The sequence below is a fragment of the Eutrema salsugineum genome, unplaced genomic scaffold (assembly GCF_000478725.1).
Source record: "Eutrema salsugineum unplaced genomic scaffold, Eutsalg1_0 scaffold_14, whole genome shotgun sequence".
Classification (NCBI taxonomy): Eukaryota; Viridiplantae; Streptophyta; class Magnoliopsida; order Brassicales; family Brassicaceae; genus Eutrema; species Eutrema salsugineum.
Window position 1 is genome coordinate 1,801,133 of NW_006256877.1, and position 20,087 is coordinate 1,821,219.

General features: G+C 44.2%; 1 non-coding gene across 1 annotated transcript; it reads right to left on the minus strand.

Annotated features, from left to right (window-relative positions):
* Window positions 1-681: 681 nt before the first annotated feature.
* Window positions 682-788, minus strand: LOC112088784. The gene has a single exon (XR_002900720.1). It is a non-coding gene; the product is annotated as a small nucleolar RNA R71 (small nucleolar RNA).
* Between the last annotated feature and the right edge of the window lie 19,299 nt (window positions 789-20,087).

Sequence of the window (20,087 nt, forward strand, 5' to 3'; positions counted from 1 at the left end):
AGCACAGGATCGCTTTTCCCATACGACGATAACATCGACAGATTCGAAAGGCGAGCTCGCGAGAGAGAACGGCACTTTGACAGACTTGGAATGGCAGAACAACAGAGAATGGAGCAACAGGCTCAGGCAGCCGAGCACCAGGCTCAGGCTAATCAGGCGCAGGCAGGAAGAAATGAACAACAAGCCTATGTTAATCAGCAACAAGCTCAAAGAAACGAACGGCTTGCTCAGCAAAACCAACACCAAGCGAATAGAAATGAACAACAAGCCCATCATGTTCATCCGCCACCGCCCCAAGTTCAGAGACAACATCCTCCAATCTGTGTTGGAGAGAATGATCAAGCTAATGCGCACCAATACCGAGCTGGGATTCAAGCTCCACCAGTTCAAAACAACAACTTTGAAGTTAAAGCTTCCCTGCTCAATATGGTGCAAAACTCAAAGTTCCACGGTCTAGCTGGAGAAGACCCTCTCGAGCATCTAGATCAATTTGATCGGGTTTGCGACTTAACCAAGATAAATGGCGTCTCTGAAGATAGCTTCAAGCTACGCTTGTTCCCTTTCAGCCTCGGTGATAAAGCACACCAGTGGGAAAAGAATATACCGAGGGGTTCTATACAAACCTGGGAGCAGTGTAAACTGGCGTTCTTATCAAAGTTCTTTTCCACATCACGCACGGCTAAGCTCAGGAATCAGATATCAAGTTTCACGCAGCATAATAACGAGAGCTTTAGTGAAGCTTGGGAACAGTTTAGAAGCTACACTAACCAATGCTCACACCACGGCTTCTCAGAGGCATCCCTCTTGGGTACTTTATACCGAGGTGCACTCCCCAAGATCAGAAACCAACTCGATACAGCTTCAAATGGGAATTTTCTTGGAAAAGAGATCACTGGGGCAATGGAACTAGTTGAGAACCTAGCCATGTCCAATGACACGTATGGAGAGGACTTTGATAGAGCAAACCGTACAGAGGGATCTAGTGATGAACAGCGCATGAAAAAGGATATAAGAGAGCTTCAGAGTAAGCTTGACAAGGTTTTGATGGCGACTCAAAAGCCAATACACTTTATAGGCGAGTTTGATGAGCAAGGGCCAAGTTTTGACAATGTCAATGAAGATGGTCTAACACAAGAGGAGCTGAATTAAATAGGGAATCAGCAGAGGTATCAGCGGTTTAACAACTACAACAGTAACCCAAACCTCTCATACAGAAACCCGAATGTAGCTAACCGTCAAGACCAAGTGTACCCTGCTCAACAACAACAACAAAGCTATGCTCAAAAGGCTCCTTTTCAGAATACCTTCCAGCCCAAGCAACAGTTCAGTGGGCAACAGCACGGCTACACTCAGCAGAATCAAGCGGCTCAGAGTAACAACTTCAACAACCAACCGCAGCAACACAAGTTTCCACCAGGATTCCATCCGCAGCCGATGGGTAATCAACAACAGATTCAGGGAACGGGTCAGAATCAAATGGGGAACGACGTCTGTGGGATACTACAGCAACTGTTACAGGGCCAGCAAATGGTTGAGAGCCAGCACGCGACAATGCAGCAAGATATCAGAGAGCTTAAGCAGAATCAAGCTTCTACATCATCAAGAGGCCCGGCTTTACCAGGTAAACCGGAGCCGAACCCTAAAGAGTATGTGAACGCCATCACATTGAGGAGTGGTAAGGAATTACAAACTCCAACGCCTAAGACAAAGCTCATTGAGGCCAATGAGCAATTAGAGGGGGAGGCAGCCTCAGACGATGCGTGTAAAGAAGCGGTCTTAGAGAAGGAACCGATCAAGGACAAAGGAAAAGAGGTGGAAAAGACAACCGAGCTTGAAAAGCCCTATGTTCCACCACCACCTTATCAACCCAAGATACCGTTCCCAGGGCGTTTCAAAAAGAAAATCTTAGACAAGGCCAAGGCGGTCTTTGAGAAACACTTGGAGAACACGCAACTCACCTTACCCAGTATAGATGCTTTCTTAGCTATACCCCAGCTTGAGAAGTTTCTAAAGGACGCGATCCTCAACAAGACAAAAGAGCTCTAGGGTATGGTGATACTGAGCCATGAGTGCAGTGCCATAATACAAAGAAGATCTATACCAAGGAAGCTATCCGATCCGGGCAGCTTCACTTTGCCGTGTGCTTTAGGTCACCTGAAGTTCTCAAACTGTTTATGTGACCTTGGAGCTTCTGTGAGCTTAATGCCTTACACGGTGGCCAAGAGATTGGGATACAAAAGCTACAAGCCAGCCAAGATCTCTCTTGTATTAGCTGATAGATCGATTAGATTACCGGTGGGGTTGCTTGAGGATCTACCTTTGAGGATCGGTGAGATAGAAATCCCCACGGACTTCATAGTTCTTGAGATGGACGAGGAACCATTAGATCCTATCATCTTGGGCCGACCGTTCTTAGCAACCGCAGGAGCCATAATAGATGTGAGAGGAGGAATGATTGAACTACACATCGGTTCCGAGACTATGAAGTTCAACGTGAAGGAAATGATAAAGAAACCGACCATTGGAGGTCAGGTTTTCTATGTGGAGGTAATGGAGGAGCTGGCTGATGAGCTCTTTGAAGAGTTGAACGCAGAGGATCCGTTACAAGTGGTCTTAACGCGGGAACAAAGCGAGCACGGGTACTTGAACGAGGAAAGCGAGGTGTACAAGCGTCTTTTGGACCAACCGAGGGAACTTGGAGCTGAGGCGAGGTTTTTGGAGCTCCACACGAGCAGCCTCAACATTCTAGAAAGCGACGAGTCAAAGGGAAAAGAAGAGACACCTCGGGATATCTTGGCCGTGACAACTCATACCGAGGCCGATGGTAAACCCCGCGAGAATGAAGCAAAGGCCGAGGAAGCTGTTCCGGGCCAATGCAGCTTTGATGCCGATTGGAATGAGGCAGACGCACCTCCTGTTGAGCTCAAGCCTCTACTAACAGGGCTCAGGTATGCATTCTTAGGTCTAAACTCTACTTTTCCTGTGATCATAAACGATAACTTGCTTGAGCATGAGGAACGTGCATTACTTAGTGAAATAAGGAAATTCAGGAGAGCCATAGGGTATTCCTTGGCTGATATTAGAGGAATCTCTCCTGATATATGCACCCACAGGATCCACCTAGAGGACCAAGCCATGTCCTCAATTGAGCACCAACGTCGACTTAACCCGAACGTCAAAGAGGTGGTTAAGAAGGAGATACTAAAGCTCCTTGAGGCAGGGATAATATATCCAATCTCTGACTCTCGGTGGGTATCTCCTGTACACGTTGTGCCCAAGAAAGGTGGGATCACGGTGGTGAAAAACGATAAGGATGAACTCATAGCCCAAAGAACTATAACCGGCCATCGCATGTGCATTGACTATAGGAAATTGAATTCTGCATCAAGAAAAGATCATTTTCCTTTACCATTCATTGATCAAATGCTTGAACGGTTAGCTAATCATCCTTATTTTTGTTTTCTCGATGGATACTCGGGGTTCTTTCAAATACCTATAGACCCCCGAGATCAAGAGAAAACGACATTCACCTGCCCTTATGGCACTTATGCTTATAGAAGAATGCCATTCGGTTTGTGTAATGCACCAGCCACTTTTCAAAGATGTATGATGCACATTTTCTCTGATCTAATTGAAGAGAAAGTTGAGGTGTTTATGGATGACTTCTCCGTATACGGCTCCTCTTTCTCCGAATGTCTTGCTAATCTTTCTCAGGTTCTCAAGCGGTGTGAGGAGCATAGGCTTGTCTTAAACTGGGAAAAGTGTCATTTCATGGTCCAAGAAGGCATTGTCTTGGGACACAAGGTATCAGAGAAAGGCATCGAGGTGGATAAGGCCAAGATCGAGGTGATGGTGAACTTACAAGCCCCGGATTCTATGAAAGGAATAAGAAGCTTCCTTGGCCACGCTGGGTTCTATAGACGGTTCATCAAGGATTTCTCCAAGATAGCCAGGCCTTTGACCAAGTTATTGTGCAAAGAAGTGGATTTCAACTTTGATGAAGAATGTGAGGAAGCGTTCAAGAGAATCAAGGAGGCTTTGATCAGTGCACTGATTGTACAAGCCCCTGATTGGTCTTTACCATTTGAAGTGATGACCGATGCATCTGATTATGCTGTAGGAGCTGTCTTGGGACAGAAGAAAGATAAGAAGCTCCATGTGATCTACTATGCCAGCCGCACTTTGGACTCGGCTCAAGAAAAGTATGCCACCACCGAGAAGGAAATGCTTGTCATTGTGTTTGCATTTGACAAATTCAGGAGTTATCTAGTGGGATCAAAGGTCACGGTTTACACAGATCACGCGGCCTTGAGGTACCTGATGTCTAAGAAGGACGCTAAGCCGAGGCTTTTGAGATGGGTCTTATTGCTCCAAGAATTTGACATGGAGATACTTGATAAAAAGGGCATTGAAAACGGAGCCGCAGATCACCTCTCAAGGCTGAGGATTGAAGAACAGGTCCCTATAGATGATGCTTTACCCGAGGAACATCTCATGTTAGTCCGGTCTTACTTAGAGGTGGAGGAAGCCAATATGATCAAGGAAAGAAGCCTTCCATGGTTCGCGGATCTTGTGAACTACTTGTCTTGCGGATTAGAGCCACCAGACCTTGATACTTATCAGAGGAAGAAGTTCTTTAGAGATGTGATGAGGTATCATTGGGATGAGCCATATCTTTACGTGCTTAACAAGGACCATCTCTATAGGCGATGCTTGGCCGAAGAAGAGATCCATCCAGTGCTACAAGAATGCCACGGCTCATCGTATGGTGGTCATTTAGGTGCGTTCAAGACAGTTGCCAAGGTTCTACAGAGCGGTTTCTGGTGGCCGACCATGTTCAAAGACGCCCAGGAAGTGGTCTCGAGGTGTGAAGCTTGTCAAAGGCACGGAAACATATCCAAAAGGAATGAAATGCCCCAAAACCCAATCTTTGAAGTAGAAGTCTTCGACTGTTGGAGCATTGACTTCATGGGTCCCTTTGTAAGCTCATATGGGAATCAATATATCCTTGTAGCAGTGGATTATGTGAGTAAATGGGTTGAAGCAGTTGCATCTCCGACCAACGATTCAAAAGTGGTGGTAAAACTCTTCAAGAGTATCATCTTCCCACGGTTTGGAGTACCAAGAGTAGTCATCAGTGATGGGGGAAGCCATTTCATCAACAAGACTCTTGAGAGTCTTTTGAAGAAGCACGGAGTAAAGCACAAGGTGGCCACCCCTTATCATCCGCAAACCAGCGGCCAAGTGGAGGTTTCCAACCGTCAGATAAAGGCCATTTTGGAAAGGACCGTGAACTCATCCAGGAAGGATTGGAGCAAGAAACTTGACGATGCTCTGTGGGCTTACAGAACCGCCTACAAAACCCCCATTGGAACCTCACCGTTTAACTTGCTCTATGGGAAGAGCTGTCATCTACCGGTTGAGTTGGAATACAAAGCCTTGTGGGCAGTGAAACTTCTGAACTTTGACATCAAGACCGCACAAAAGAAGAGGGTTTTACAGCTTCATGAGCTTGAAGAGATCCGGTTAGATGCTTTCGAGAGCTCTAAGATCTACAAAGAAAGAACCAAGGCGCTCCATGACAAGAAGATACACAAGAGAGAGTTCAAAGAAGGGGACCAAGTTCTGTTGTTTAACTCAAGACTCAAGCTGTTCCCTGGGAAGCTGAGGTCTAGGTGGTCCGGTCCATTCACGATTCTTGAAGTAAGACCCTATGGAGCCGTGGTTTTGAAAGGAAAAGATGGACAAGGATTTGTGGTAAACGGCCAGAGGGTAAAGCATTACTTGGCATCAGAAACAAGGGAGGGAGCTACCTCAGTTCCTCTACTTGAACCGGAATCAGCCTGAAAATGTATGAAAAGTCAAACTTAGCGACGTTAAAAAAAGTGCTCTTGGGAGACACCCAAAGCTTATCCATGTACATATTTCGTTTTTCATCTTCTTTTTCTTTTTATTTGAAGCTTTTTGAAGGGTTTGTTAAGTGTTTCAGGAGTTAGACAGTGAACCTTGAGGGTGAAAGTGAGAGAAAGCTTGAAAAAGACACGGCCTGATGAATTAAATCAAAGAGCATACATAGCCTCGGTATCGACCCTCGGTATATTCATACCATGGTCATCTTTTACCTAGTGAAAGCTTGAGAACCTCAGCTAGATTCCTCGACTTAATTTCATCATGGTCGTGTCTGAGAAGTGCTATGGTAAAATAACTAAGTGTGGGGGAGGCTCACGGTGTAAACACCTCGGTATAAGTATACCGAGGGGCGATGTTCACTTAAAACGGTCAAAAACCTTGATCCGAAGCCGCGACCAGTTTACACCAAGGCCAGCCTGTTTAAACCCCCAAGGCTCACGTGTTCTTTGCTAAAAACAAGTGACCTCGGCATGATGCCCTCGTGGTGGAGCGTGCCGAGGCACTCGGTTTCAAGAAATGATCAAAAGCAAGAACACATGAAACACTTAGAACGAAGAAGAGGCTTTGCGAGGTCCAAAGAAAAGACGTGAAAGCTATGGGGATTTACTCGTTGGCATGGGCTCAGACAACTCGGCTTGGTACCCTCGGGGTGGAACAAGTCGAGGCAGCTCAGAGTAACACGAGAAAATTTGGCTTGGTCCGTACAGCCCACGTCATCCCCATACCGCGTCCATTTGAAGGGTTGCGCGGCATTTTGAATTTGAACACTCGGTCAAAGTAGTTTTTGGCGCGGTCAACGGCTGGAGCTGGAGCAGAAGGGGGGACCAGTCCCACAACAGTCCAAATGCCAGCTGGAAAGCGCGCTCCAGCCCATACCGACCTCCATACTTGGCCAAAACGCAGAGTTTGCCCTCTAGACTCTTTTCTCTGCATTTCACGAACACAACTCTTTCTCGTTCATTTTGCGTGATTCCAAGCGTTCTAGACTCGTTAGGGTGTTGTCTACTCTGCATAAGCATCTCGTTCAGCTTAAATCTTGCATTCCCAAAGGTATTTGCATCTTAAAGAACTCATTTTTTTCCTTCATTCTTTGCGAGCTTAAATATTTGTAAAATGTGGAATCGATTCTTTTAGAGCATATCGGCCTTTGGGAACAATTTTTTAAATTCCACCAGGGTAGACCACACACGAAAAACCGGTCTTTGCATTTAAAATCACTTATTCTTGAATTTTTAAAATTCTTGAGAAAATGCGCTTGGAATCGGTCTTAATGATGATTTGTGTGTTTGAGTTGAAATGTCTAGATAACTTGTCTCTAATCGGTTGTTCTGGCTTGTTCTTACTTTCCTTGATGTTTGAAAAAGCTATGAATATCAGTTCTGCTAGAGAAAATTTTTTGTACTTGCCAATCTTGAGATACATGTGCTTAACGATATACTTGGCTCTGACGGTTTCTTTGAGAATCTCCCTTGCAGATGACCGGAGACCGAACCGTGCCTACCCACGAGACAAACAGAAGTGCAGGCCAGAAGAGAGTTTTGAAGGGTAAAGCCGTTGCCGTGCCATGTAGTGGAGAGACCAGCAAGAAACCCTCGATGCGACCCGATGACAAGCCAACCCCCAAACGAGCAAGAAATACTGAGCTCACTCTGGCACCAGCTCTCGAGTCAAAGAGGAACGGGAAGAAGGCAGCTGTGGGATCTGATGACGACGAGCCCGGAGCCTTAGTCCCTTATGTAGACAACGGTGACAAAAAGTCCAAGAAAGAACCAAAGGCCGAGCCCGAGGATGAGCACTTCCCAACCACTGAGGAATACTTGGACCACTTTAACTCAATCAGAGTGGCTCAAGGTCGATTCCCTGACTTGGAGTTGCTGAAGAAACTCGAGATACTTGATGACGTGACCCTCATTTTTGAGAATATGGGCTTGGCAAAGTTCTTTGAGATGAGCGATGTTGCCTATGAAGGGATTACACAGCATTTTCTTGCAACCTTGGAGGTCATCATCTACCCCAAGAGAGATCCAAAGCGTTTACATGGCAAAGGATTCGGCCACATTGAGTTTGAAATGGATAACGTGCATTACAAGGTCAGTTTCAAGGAGCTTGATGAAATCTTTGGGTTTGAAAGGAATGGAAGCTCGCTTGACAAGTTTGTGTACCCTCGTGATGAGTTGGCCGCCTTGTGGGAAACGATATCTTTTGGACCCTACCTCGGAGGCAAGAGCAAGACAAGCTGCATAAGGAACCCTGCGATCAGATACACAAACCGCGTCCTAGCATCAACATTCTTCTCGACCTTTAACCCTGGTGTTATTCACACGGCCGAGCTTGAACTATTGGGACTCGGGCTGAAGCCGTTCATCACTCAAATGAAGAACAAAAAAGAGTTCCAAGGGCCGCTGCATGTACCATCATTGGGTGCATTCTTTGCCATTCAAATGCTCACTTATCGGCACAATGTATGGTGCGACCGCAAGAAGCGAGGAGCAAGAAGACTTCAGAACGGTTGGATAGTCACCAAGATCCTGAGGGCTCAAGGGTTTATATTCCCTGATTCACCAAAGAAGCCGAATCTCATTGATGAGTTATACCTAAGCAAAAGTGGTTTCTTCAGAGGCAAGTCAGGGGACAAATGGGTTTACAACTTCACCCTACTGCATAGAGACGACACGCAGGTGCAACTGCCTAACCGAAGCCTCACCATGCTCGACAAGCAGTGTAACGTCTCATTCTACGTTCTCAAAGACCAGTTGTATAACCCAGCTCTCGACCCACCAACACGCAAATGCACCAAGGCAGCACCCAGCAAACCCGAGAACACTAATGGCTCGGAAGATTGTGATAACAAGGAGCAGAGACACTATGAGAGAAGGATTGGAGCAGGCCGCTATCACTTTGATCCGCAAGTGTGGGGTGAGCCTGAATACCACACCAAGAAGCTGTATTCGCAAGTGAACACCCTCCAAAAGTGGTGTAAGTGGCAAGACAAAACCATCCACGCATTGGTGGATTGTGTGAGGCATTTGAACAAGAAGGTAAAGCAGCTCACGAGGCCATCCTCACCGGATAAGAACTCAGCGACCTCAACCGCACCGATTATAGAAGAAGGAGTTGGAGAAAGCTCAAACGCGAGGAACCCGGAGTTTCCACCAGGCAAAGAAGACTGGATCGATCCAGCCACGGCTTTCCTGCCTGAACCCTCAGAAAGCAGCCCACCACGTCAGCCCACTCCATCCTGCTCAACATCGAATCCCTCGCACTACTTGGGATCCGACCTCTCCGACTAAGGTATCGACTTCAAACCTTGTACATATGCATCTTGTATATATCATCTTGCATTCGTTCAGTTTGTCTTTTCACTTCTCTCACACGCTTTTATAACACAAGGGACTGTGTTATCTAAGTGTGGGGGAGGAGCTTTGTGTTTTCTGATCTTGTTTTCTTTGTTCTTATTTGACTTTTCCATTCTTGAGTCTCATTTAGCTTAATACATGTGATAAATTACATCATTCTAGTTGCATCTCGCATTTTAAGATCGAGTCTAGTTGCATCATGTAGGATTGCATCAGTGCAAGGAGCAACGATAGATTTTTTCCTAGAGAGTAAATCACTTGAGAACTTGAACTAAATATGCTTGTGAAACTCATTCTGTGCTTGTAAAGCTTGAAACGATTTGAATCTGAGAAGCAAGTCTGAATTACACTCAACTCTAGCTAAGTGATAACCCTGGACTTGAAATGAAAATATCCTTTGATGCATTGCTTAAATAGGCTTGTGGATACCGATATACATACTTGAGCTAGAATCGTTGTTTTTACCACCCTCCTTCCTTAGCTCAAGTAGCTGAATCCGCATCATGGATCAGTTCCCTCACCTTGAACCCATCTTTCTTTCGAGCCAATGTTTGTGTGAGAATTGTAAGGCCAACTTGGACTGAACTTAGCAGAAAGTGTTAGGTTTAGAGCGACAAGGGTTTGGCTCATTGAGTGGTATGTTCCAACATCAAGGAACCAAGAGTATTGGTGAGAAATAAGTGTGGGGGAAAAGACTTGTTGGTGAGTGGAAAAAGGTGAGCTGAATGGAAAAGTGAGAGTGGAAATAGCCAGGGGAATGAATGAAAATGAATTAAGTCTTGGATGTGAAAAGATAAGCTCTGAAATGAAAAGAAGCCAAAGGCTCAAGTGCTCTGAAATGAAAATGCAAGAGGCTATACGTTATGAAAGAAAAGAGCTGTGTGAATAAGTGAAAACCAAGGCTTGAAAATAAAAGAAAAAGGCGAGTCCCCTAGTGAAAAGAAAACGATTGTGAAGAGTGAGGATTCTGAGAGGGTGAGCAATTGAGAAACGCTTTGAGTGGAGTGTGGGGTGTGATGAGTCTTGCCCTTGTATGCATCGGTTGCTTTTTACCTTTAGCATTCTGCCAAACTTCGGTCGTTCATAGAGAGATCCTTGTTGCATTGCACCCGAATATTGATGAGATCATTTTTATCTCATGACCTTACCCTAGCCAAGCCAGCCTATTTGAGCATTGCATCATTTGATTCACCGGTTACGAACTTAATGAATGTGAAAGAAATGAATGTATTAATGACTTGTGGAGATTCCGTGTTTTAGTTGGAAAATATCCGAGTATAGCTTTGCATTGCATATTTGAGCATGAATCCGAGTTCTCTTGTGGTCACTTCTCTCTAAAAAGGAAATATGAGCTCCATCTGCATTACAACCTCTCTCTCTCATTTGTTCTTTTTGCTTGAGGACAAGCAAAGGACAAGTGTGGGGGAGTTGATATGTCTATATTTTACATCATTTAGATTGCATTATAGAGTCCTCATCATGTGTTTTCTCATGTAAATTGAGTCTTTAGGCGTTAAAATAGGACTTAGGGCTTGCATTAGGTCCCAAAGAGTTTTGCATGTTTTGAAGTCTTTATCAGGAGCTTTGGAGACCAATTGGAGCCTAAGAAGAGGAACAGAAAAGAAAACGGTGAAGAAAAGGGTCAAAAATGGTGAAAACCGCTTGGAGGAATTTCTCGGCCAAATCTCGTACCGGCTAGTCGGAAACCTCGGCCAAAATGCTTACCGGACGCTCATTACCGGCCAAAAACCTTACCGATCGGCCAGAATCGAGTATCGAGTGCAAAAATACCATGGGACAAGTATTTGACCGAGGAAAGAATTTTTACGACCAAAAAGCTTACCGCGGTACACAGCCCTCAGCCATTTTTCTTAATTGCGGGAAGGTTTTTACGACCAAAAGTTGTCCTTGCCCGCGCAATTCAGAGATCAGCAATCCGGGAAACCTTCCGGTCCGAATCAGTTGGCAGGGTCTTCACCAAAGTTGGAGATAACCAAGCAAAGATTCCAGAACAGTTGGAATCATCCAATTCGGACCAGTGGAGAGAAAGATATGGCTTCCGGAGCATTCACCAGCATTGCGCGTACCCGTGAACTGAACGGCGAACTTCAAAGATCATGGCGGACGGAGCCCCTCCTGACCGAACCAGCTTACCAGGTCTTCACCAAAGGTTGAGATCCATGGAAGATCTTCTCAGAGCATTTAGAATCGCTCAATTCGGAGCAAAGGTTTGGAAGATAGGGTCTCCGGAGTTCACATCGGTCTAAAAGTCTATTTTCCGGTGATTTCAATGCGGCGCAAAGATGTTAAATCCAGGAAGCCTTCCACTCCCCAAGCTCCGATGGTTTCTTTACCAAAGTTCGAGCTTATTGAGTCATCTTGACTGTGGAACTGGTCCCAGAGCAATTGGAGTCGTGTGCTGAAAGTTACTGCTTCTGGAAGGTGACATGGTCGATACAAGCCTAAAAGAGTTGCGATACGCGCTCAGTATTCTCACAAGCCTCGGTATCTTTACCTTGGCGTCACTCAAGTCGAGGCTCATATCTTGGAAGTATTCTGGACTAGACCTCGTGCCAAAGCCTTGGCATGGTTAGATCGAGGCATGCATACGTAAGAACTGAAGCTGGAAACGACTAAGTGTTGAAAGTACACCTCGGTGTAATGACCTCGGCATGCATGCCGGACTGTGTTCTCCCAAGCACCTCGACATCATGACCCCTCAACATTTCATCCCGAGGTCCCTTGTCACGAACCCAGAATCAAGAACAGAATGGCTCAAGAACATACACGTGAGGATAGATCAAAGACTAGGGTTCATGCATGTTCTTGACGTGTTCTTCACGAGATCTTCATCTGGATCCTGACTCACGTGCACGCCTCGGCATGAAGACCTCGGCATCACTTTCCGACACACCGTGGCACTCAACCATCAACCCAAGAAGGCGGTTCAGTACCCGGTTTGTTCCGGGCTGACCCACGACACTTTCCCTTTGCTATAAATACATTTTGAGACTAAAAACCTAGTTATCTTATCTCTTATCTGTTTTTAGCTCTAAGAACTTGCCTCTTTTGTGAAACTTGATTAATCTAATCCGATATCTCGTTTTTGCATCAGAATCTTGTTCTTTCTTTATTTCTTTTATCATCCAACATCAAACTCCTTATCATGACTAGCTACACGTCTTGCAAAGGACTTAGTGAGCTCGTTATGATCAGTGAGTAGTCGTTTAAGCGGCTTTAGATAGGTAGATTAGGGTGCTTTCAAGGTGGATTAATGGGTTTAGGTGTCTAGTCTTGCATGTTTCATTCCTTAACCGACGAGATCTCTAAGCTGGATCCAAGCACATCACTTGAGGTTCAGATCTGAGACATATCTCGCATCAGAAGTGTTTGTAGAAATGTCTGAACCACTCGGTTAAGGGTTTAAGAGTCTTTCATCGCAAGAGTGATAGTTTGTTCTCTTAAATGACGTTTTTGAACCAATTCTTATTGCTGACTGATTCGTGCTTCTCAAAAGGGATTTTGGTATGAAAGTATGAAAGAGGATCAGTTTAGACGTTTAATACTTTCATGAGAAGATTAACGTGCCTTGAGTTCAAAGTCAAATGAAATCGCTTGATAAAATGATTCATTAGCCCCTTAGTCTAACTTGGAAGCACCCGAGTCAAATATCCTGTCTAAAGCTTCTGCCTTTATCATTCATTACCATCATCTGAATCACCTGTTTGTTATTTGCATCTTGATTAGTTTAAATCTCTGCTTTTATTTAACTTTATTGCTCATTTGCCTGTTAATCATCGTCACCAAACTTTTATCATCTTGTCTTGACTTAAGTGAACAAACGACATAGGCTAGTGTCTCGTTTACAAGCTTGGTTTGACACCCCTTATACTACTTTGACAAGGGGATTGATAACCCTTCTAAGAGCCTGAAAACTCTTAGTTATCAACCGGCCTCCTTTCTCTCTTTTATGCGTCCGGGAACCGTCGGGATCGAGCCGTATGACCGTTTCGGTGCAGAACCGGAAATATTTTTGTGCTACCTGGTCATCTCTTTCTATCCCGCACGACCAACCCGCAGTGAATATGCTCAGGCTCGGTTTTATCTCTTCTCCATGATGCTACCTGGAACCCATTGCGACCAGCTAGCATGACCAAGTCGGAGTGATTTGCGGACATATGTGCGACTTGGTCTTGCTTGTTCCCAGGTAGCATGACCATCCCGCAGGTTTCTGGACTTAACAACTTTGGCCATTCTTCTTTTCTTTGCTGCGACCTGGAACCCTGTTTCCCAGCTAGCACACCTAAGCCAGAGTAAATTGCGAACATGTGTGCGACTTAGACAACTCGGCCATTCCTCTTTTTGCTGCGGCTTGGAACTCTTTTACCAGGTAGCACGACCAACTCGGAGTAAATTGAGAGTGTATGTGCGACTTGGTCTTCATGCTTCCCAGGTAGCACACCTAAGTCGCACATTTTTGGACTTAAGATATCTTGGCCATTCCTCTTTTTGCTGCGGCTTGGACCTCTTTCACCAGGTAGCACGACCAACTTGGAGTAAATTGAGAGTGTATGTGCGACTTGGTCTTCATGCTTCCCAGGTAGCACGACTAGGTCGCACATTCTTGTACTTAAGATATCTTGGCCATTCCTCTTTTTGCTGCGACCTGGGCTCCTTTTTCCTAGCTAGCACACCTAACTTGGAGTGTTTTGCGAATGGATGTGCGGGTTGGCTTCTCTTGTTTCTAGGCCGCAGCACCAGGTAGCAGAGTTTGGGACTTAGAACTCTTGGCCTGTTCTTCTTCTTTCTGTGGCCTGGACCTCTTTCACTAGGTAGCACGCCCAGGCCGGAGTAAATTGCGAGTCCTGCTGCAACCTGGGCTCTTCTTGATCCAAACCGCACACCTAGGTAGCACTGAGGCGTTCTTCAAGTTTTTCTGGCCTTAAACACTTCTCTCAGCTCTCTCACATGCTCCATTCCATTCATCACTGAGCTATGTCCTCCAAAAATCACTTAGAACCTGAGACCAACTCACAAAACCCATCAAAAAGTTCTAAAACATAAAAGAAAAGAGAAGAAATCAAAAGAACTATGAACAAAGATAAGCTTGGGGTGTCTCCCAAGAGCACTTTGTTTAAAGTCTCTAAGTTTGACTTTGGATTTAACAGGCTGGTGGTGGATCAAGAAGGGGAACTGATATAGCCTCCTCCTTCCTTTGTGAAACCAAATAGTGCTTGATCCTTTGGCCATTTACCACAAACTCTTGACCATTCTTTCCTTCCAAGACAACAGCTCCATATGGCCTCACTTCAAGAACCTTAAATGGACCAGACCATCTAGACTTAAGTTTTCCTGGAAACAACTTAAGCCTAGAGTTGAATAGCAACACTAGATCTCCTTCCTTGAACTCCCTTTTCAAAATCTTTTGATCATGCAAAGCTTTGGTCTTCTCCTTATAGATCTTTGAGCTCTCAAAAGCCTCAAGCCTAATCTCCTAAAGTTCATGGAGTTGCATGACCCTTTTCTCTTGAGCTGTCTTGATATCAAAGTTCAGAAACTTCACAGCCCACATAGCCTTGTACTCCAACTCAACAGGAAGGTGGCAGCTCTTCCCATATAGCAGACTGAAAGGTGATGTCCCAATAGGAGTTTTAAAGGCAGTCCTATAAGCCCACAATGCATCATCTAGCCTTTTGCTCCAATCTTTTCTGCTTGAGCTAACAGTCCTCTCAAGAATGGCCTTGATCTGTCTATTAGATACCTCAACCTGGCCACTAGTTTGAGGATGATAAGGAGTAGCTATCTTGTGTTTCACTCCATGCTTTCTCAACAAACCCTCCAAAGTTTTGTTCACAAAATGAGATCCTCTATCAGAGATGACAACCCTTGGAACTCCAAATCTTGGGAAGATAATGCTCTTGAACAGCTTCACTACAACCTTGGAATCATTGGTAGGGGAAGCAATGGCCTCAACCCATTTGGACACATAGTCCACAGCAACAAGTATATACTGATTCCCATAGGATGAGAAGAAGGGTCCCATGAAGTCAATCCCCCAGCAATCAAAGATCTCAACTTCTAGAATGGGGTTTTGAGGCATCTCACTCCTCTTTGATATGTACCCATGCCTCTGACAGGCATAACATGCTGAAACCACCAACTGAGCATCTTTGAACATTGTAGGCCACCAAAACCCACTCTGAGAACCTTGGCCACAGTCTTGAATGCTCCCATGTGACCTCCAAAAGCTGAACCATGACACTCTTGCAACACAGGTTGCATCTCCTCCTCAGCAAGACACGTTCTATACAGCTGATCTTTGTTCAGGACATAGAGGTAGGGCTCATCCCAATGGTATCATTGAACATCTCTGAAAAACTTCTTCCTGTGGTAAGCATCAAGTTCAGGTGGTTCCACTCCACAAGCAAGAAAGTTCACAATGTCTTGAATGCTCTCCACTTCTTCAAACTCCAAATAAGAATGGAGCACCATCAGTGATTCCTCAGGAAGACTGTCATTAAGAGGTACTTCAGAGTCAATCCTCAGCCTAGAGAGATGGTCTGCAGCTCCATTCTCTATACCCTTTTTATCTTTTTATGTGCTTGCAAAGTCTGAAACGATTTGAATCTGAGAAGCAAGTTTGAATTGAACTCAACTCTAATTAAGTGAGAACCTTGAACTTGACTTGAAAATATCTTGTGATGCATTGTTTGAATAAGCTTGTGGATACCAACATACATACTTGAGCTAGTACCATTGTTTTTACCGCCCTTTTTCCTTAGCTCAAGTAGCTGAATCCACATCATGGATCAGTTCCCTCACCTTGAACCCATCCTTCTTTCAAGCCAATGTTTGTGTGTGAATTGAAAGGCCACCTTGGATCAAACTTAGCAGAAAGTGTTAGGTTTAGAGCGACAAGGGCAGGTCTCATTGAGTGCTGTGTTCCAATATTGAGGAACTGAGAGTGTTGGCGAGGAATAAGTGTGGGGGAAAAGACTTGTTGGTGAGTGGAAAAAGGTGAGATGAGTGGAAAAGAGAAAGTGGAAATAGCTAGGGGAATGAAAGAAAAAAAAATGAGTCTTGGAGTTTTGAGTTAAAGAAAGTGAGCTCTGGTGTCTTGAAAAGAAAGAGTCTAGCCCCTAAGTAAAAGAAAAAGAAAAGATGCCAAAGAGCTCAAATGTTTTGAAAAGAAAGAAAACGAGGCTAGAGGTTGCAAAAGAGAAAAAGAGCTGTGTAAAGTTTGAACTCCAAGACTTGAGAGTGAAAATGAAAAGTAAGTCCCCTAGTGAAGAGGAGAATGAGTGTGAAAAGTGAGGTTCTTGAGAGAGTGAGCAAGTGAGAAAGCTTTGAGTAGAGTGTGGGGTGTGATGAGTCTTTGCCCTTGTATGCATAGGTTGCTTTTTACCTTAAGCATTCTGCCAAATTTTGATCATTCATAGAGATATCCATTTGCTGCATTAAACCCGCTTGAACACTGATGAGATCATTTTAATCTCATAGCCTCTCCCAAGCCAAGCCAGCTTGTTTAAACATTGCATCATTTGATTCACTTGATAAAAGCTTAATGAATGTGAAAGAGTTGAGAGAGAGGAGAACTTGTGGAGATTTCTTGTTGAGTTGATATATATCTGAGTATGGCTTTGCATTGCATAATTGAGCATGAACTTGAATTCTCATTGTGATCACTTCTCTCTAAAAGGAAATATGAACTCCCAATGCATTCAACCTCTCTCTCTCATTTGTTCTTTTTGCTTGAGGACAAGCAAAGGATAAGTGTGGGGGAGTTGATATAATCATAAATTGCATCATTTAGTGTACATATTTTAGTCCAAATCATGTCTTATCTCATGCATTTTAGGTCTTTAGGCATTGTTTTAGGACTTAGGAGATTACATTAGGTCCAAGAGAGTTTTGCATGTTTTGGAGTGTTAAACAGGTGCTTTTGGAGCCAATTTGGAGTGGAGGATGTGATTCAGATGAAGAAATGGAGTTGGAATGATCAAAAATGGTGAAAAGTAGCAATTTTGGGTTTCTCGGCAAAATGCTGTACTGAAGGTCGAAGATCCTCGGCCAAAATCCTTCCCGCGGGTAGCTTTCTTGGCCAAAAACACGTGCCGCGGTCAAGTCTCTCGGCCAAAAATCCTGAGTGCAGATACATCTCCGAAATCGCGTCACCGGAAGATTTTTCCGGCCGATTCAGCTGTCGGAGTCTTCATAAACGTTGGAGATAATTGAGTCAAGAGTTTATAACAGTTGAAAACAAAGCATTTGGACCACGGAGCCGAAAGATATGGTAATCGGAAGACAGACCTCTCTCGCATCCATTCCGGAGCAATCCGATACTCCTGAATGATCGCCTGTCCGGGAAACCTTCCGGTCCGATTCAGCTGTCGGAGGCTTCATCAAAGTTGGAGACGATTGGATCATGGTTCCATAGCAAGTGGAATAATAGAATTCGGACGCGTGAGCAGAAAGTTGAGCTCGTCGGAAGAATCCCCTGTCTTGCTGCCGTCTTGGACCGACCCGATGAGCTCCGAAGAATGCGAAGGACGGCGCATTTCCAGGCCGATTCGGTTTCCGAGGCCTTCATAAGAATCAGAGATATTTGAGTCCTCTTTTTATAACGTGCAAGATAATTCAATTCGGAGCTATGAGCAGGAAGATACGGTCTCCGGAATGGACACATGTCTAGACGCCTCTCTCTGATCCTGTAAATGCACTGCGAAGATGAGCCCTCCAGGAAGCCTTCCACTTCCCAAGCGCCGATAGTTTCTTCACCAAATATTGAGTTGAATGAGTTATATTTCTCATGGAACTGGTTTCAGGTCATTTGGAGTTATGAGCTGAAAGTTACACTGAACAGAAGAGAAGCCGGTCAATTCGGGTTTTAAGAGATGCGACTGTAAGCTAAGTGTTGTGTCCTACCTCGGCGTGAATACCTCGGCATGTTTACGAAGCCTTGGGACTATACCTCGAGGTAGGACTTCGGTCTTTCAACACCAAGGCTCCCTTGATCACCAAAATGATCCCAAAACGACTAAGTGTTGAAGCAGACCTTGGTGTGAACCCTTCAGCATGTTATGCCGAGGTCCTATTTTTCACAAACCTTGGGTACCAAGCCCCTCGGCATGTTATGCCGAGGTCCTCATCTCTCCAACCCAGATCACAAACAAATCCTCTTCACGTTTCAAAGCTTTAACCGGATCAAAGGCCAAGTCTCATGCATGTTCTTCAAGTGTTCATCAAAGTTTCAACCCAGCACATGACCCCCTGGTGTATGGCCCTCGGTCTGAGACTTCTTCAGATGGCGAGGGGTGGCTCCAGCAACCCAGAAAGGGCGGGTCAGTACCCAGTTTGTCCTGGGCTGACCCGGCCGACACTCTTTTATATAAATAGTTTTTAGAGACTAAAACCCTAGTTATGCTTTACCTTATCTTCTAATCTGTTCTTTTTTTGTTTTCTCTCTGCTTCTTAGTGTAAAAACGGGTTTGATCAAGAGATATCTAGCAGGTTTAATCATCTTAAAGCTGTTTCTTATCATCTAATCATCTCATCTCTGCTTCTAATCATGATTAACACCACCTCTTGCAAAGGAAATGGTGTGTTAATCATGATTAGTGAGTAGTTATCTTTTAAGCTTCTAGGTGTGTAGATTAGGGTGCTTAGATGATCGGTGTATGATGTTTAGGTTCTAGATTCTCATCTCCTTTCCTTAGTTAGCTGCTCTTAATGCTAGATCTTTGCACATCACTCTGATCTAGACCTTAGTCATTTCTCCACCCACAAGGTGTTTGATGAAATGTCTGAATGAGTTAAGCTAAGGGTTTATGCCTTTTTCATCATGGGAATGATTTGTTAATTGCATGAATGACATATTAGAACTGTTTCTTAATGCTCACTGATTCATATTTCACAAATGATGATTTGGTTTGAAAGTGGATTAGTGTAGAGATTAATGCCTTCATGAGAGGATTAGTCTAGATTTGAGTTCTAAGTTAATTGGTTTTGAGATCATGTGATTGCTTGTTGCTGCTTTCTGTGTAAGATTCGGTCTCTTTGAAATAGAAACCGTTTGGTCATTATTAGACTTGATACTTTATGCTTGTTGATTGCTTGATCTTGCTTAAGGTGAATTAATCTTGATTAAGTGATTTACAAAGAGATTATTGCCATGGGAATGAATTAATCTGCTTTTGAAGTCTAGACTAAAGAGTAACTTGCATTGCATTATTGTTCTTAGCATCATGAATAAATCTCTAAAGCACCCTAATCAATGATCACATCTAGAGGTTTAGCTCTTATCATTTGCTTAATCATCATCATCTTGTTTAGCTTGCTTTGTTTACTTCCTTATCATTGCTTGTTTGTTTCTTGTTTACTTGTTACTTGTCACCAAACCTGTCTTTGATTAGCTTGACTTAAGAACTTATCTTATAAACTAGTGCCTAACTACCACACATATGGATTGACACCCCTTATACTACTTTGACAAGGGGATTGATAACCCTTCTAAGAGCCTCAAAAATCTTAGTTATCAATTGGCGCCGTTGCCATATTGTGTGGGGCTAGTTAGCATTAGTTTCTGATATAGTTTTTGAGATCAAGTTTAGTTTGTTTTACTGATTCCCTTTCAAGTTATGTCTTTGTTTTCAGGTGTATGATCACAAGAGGTCAACTTAGAAGACAAAGAGAAAGAGCTGCTCATTTGGAGAGATTGGGAATGGATCAGCACGTTGGGATTGAGCACCAGCTCAAGAAGCTGCTCACGGTCAAGGAGTTGGTATTGGAGCTAATGGGAACATAAATCAGTTCCACACGGTC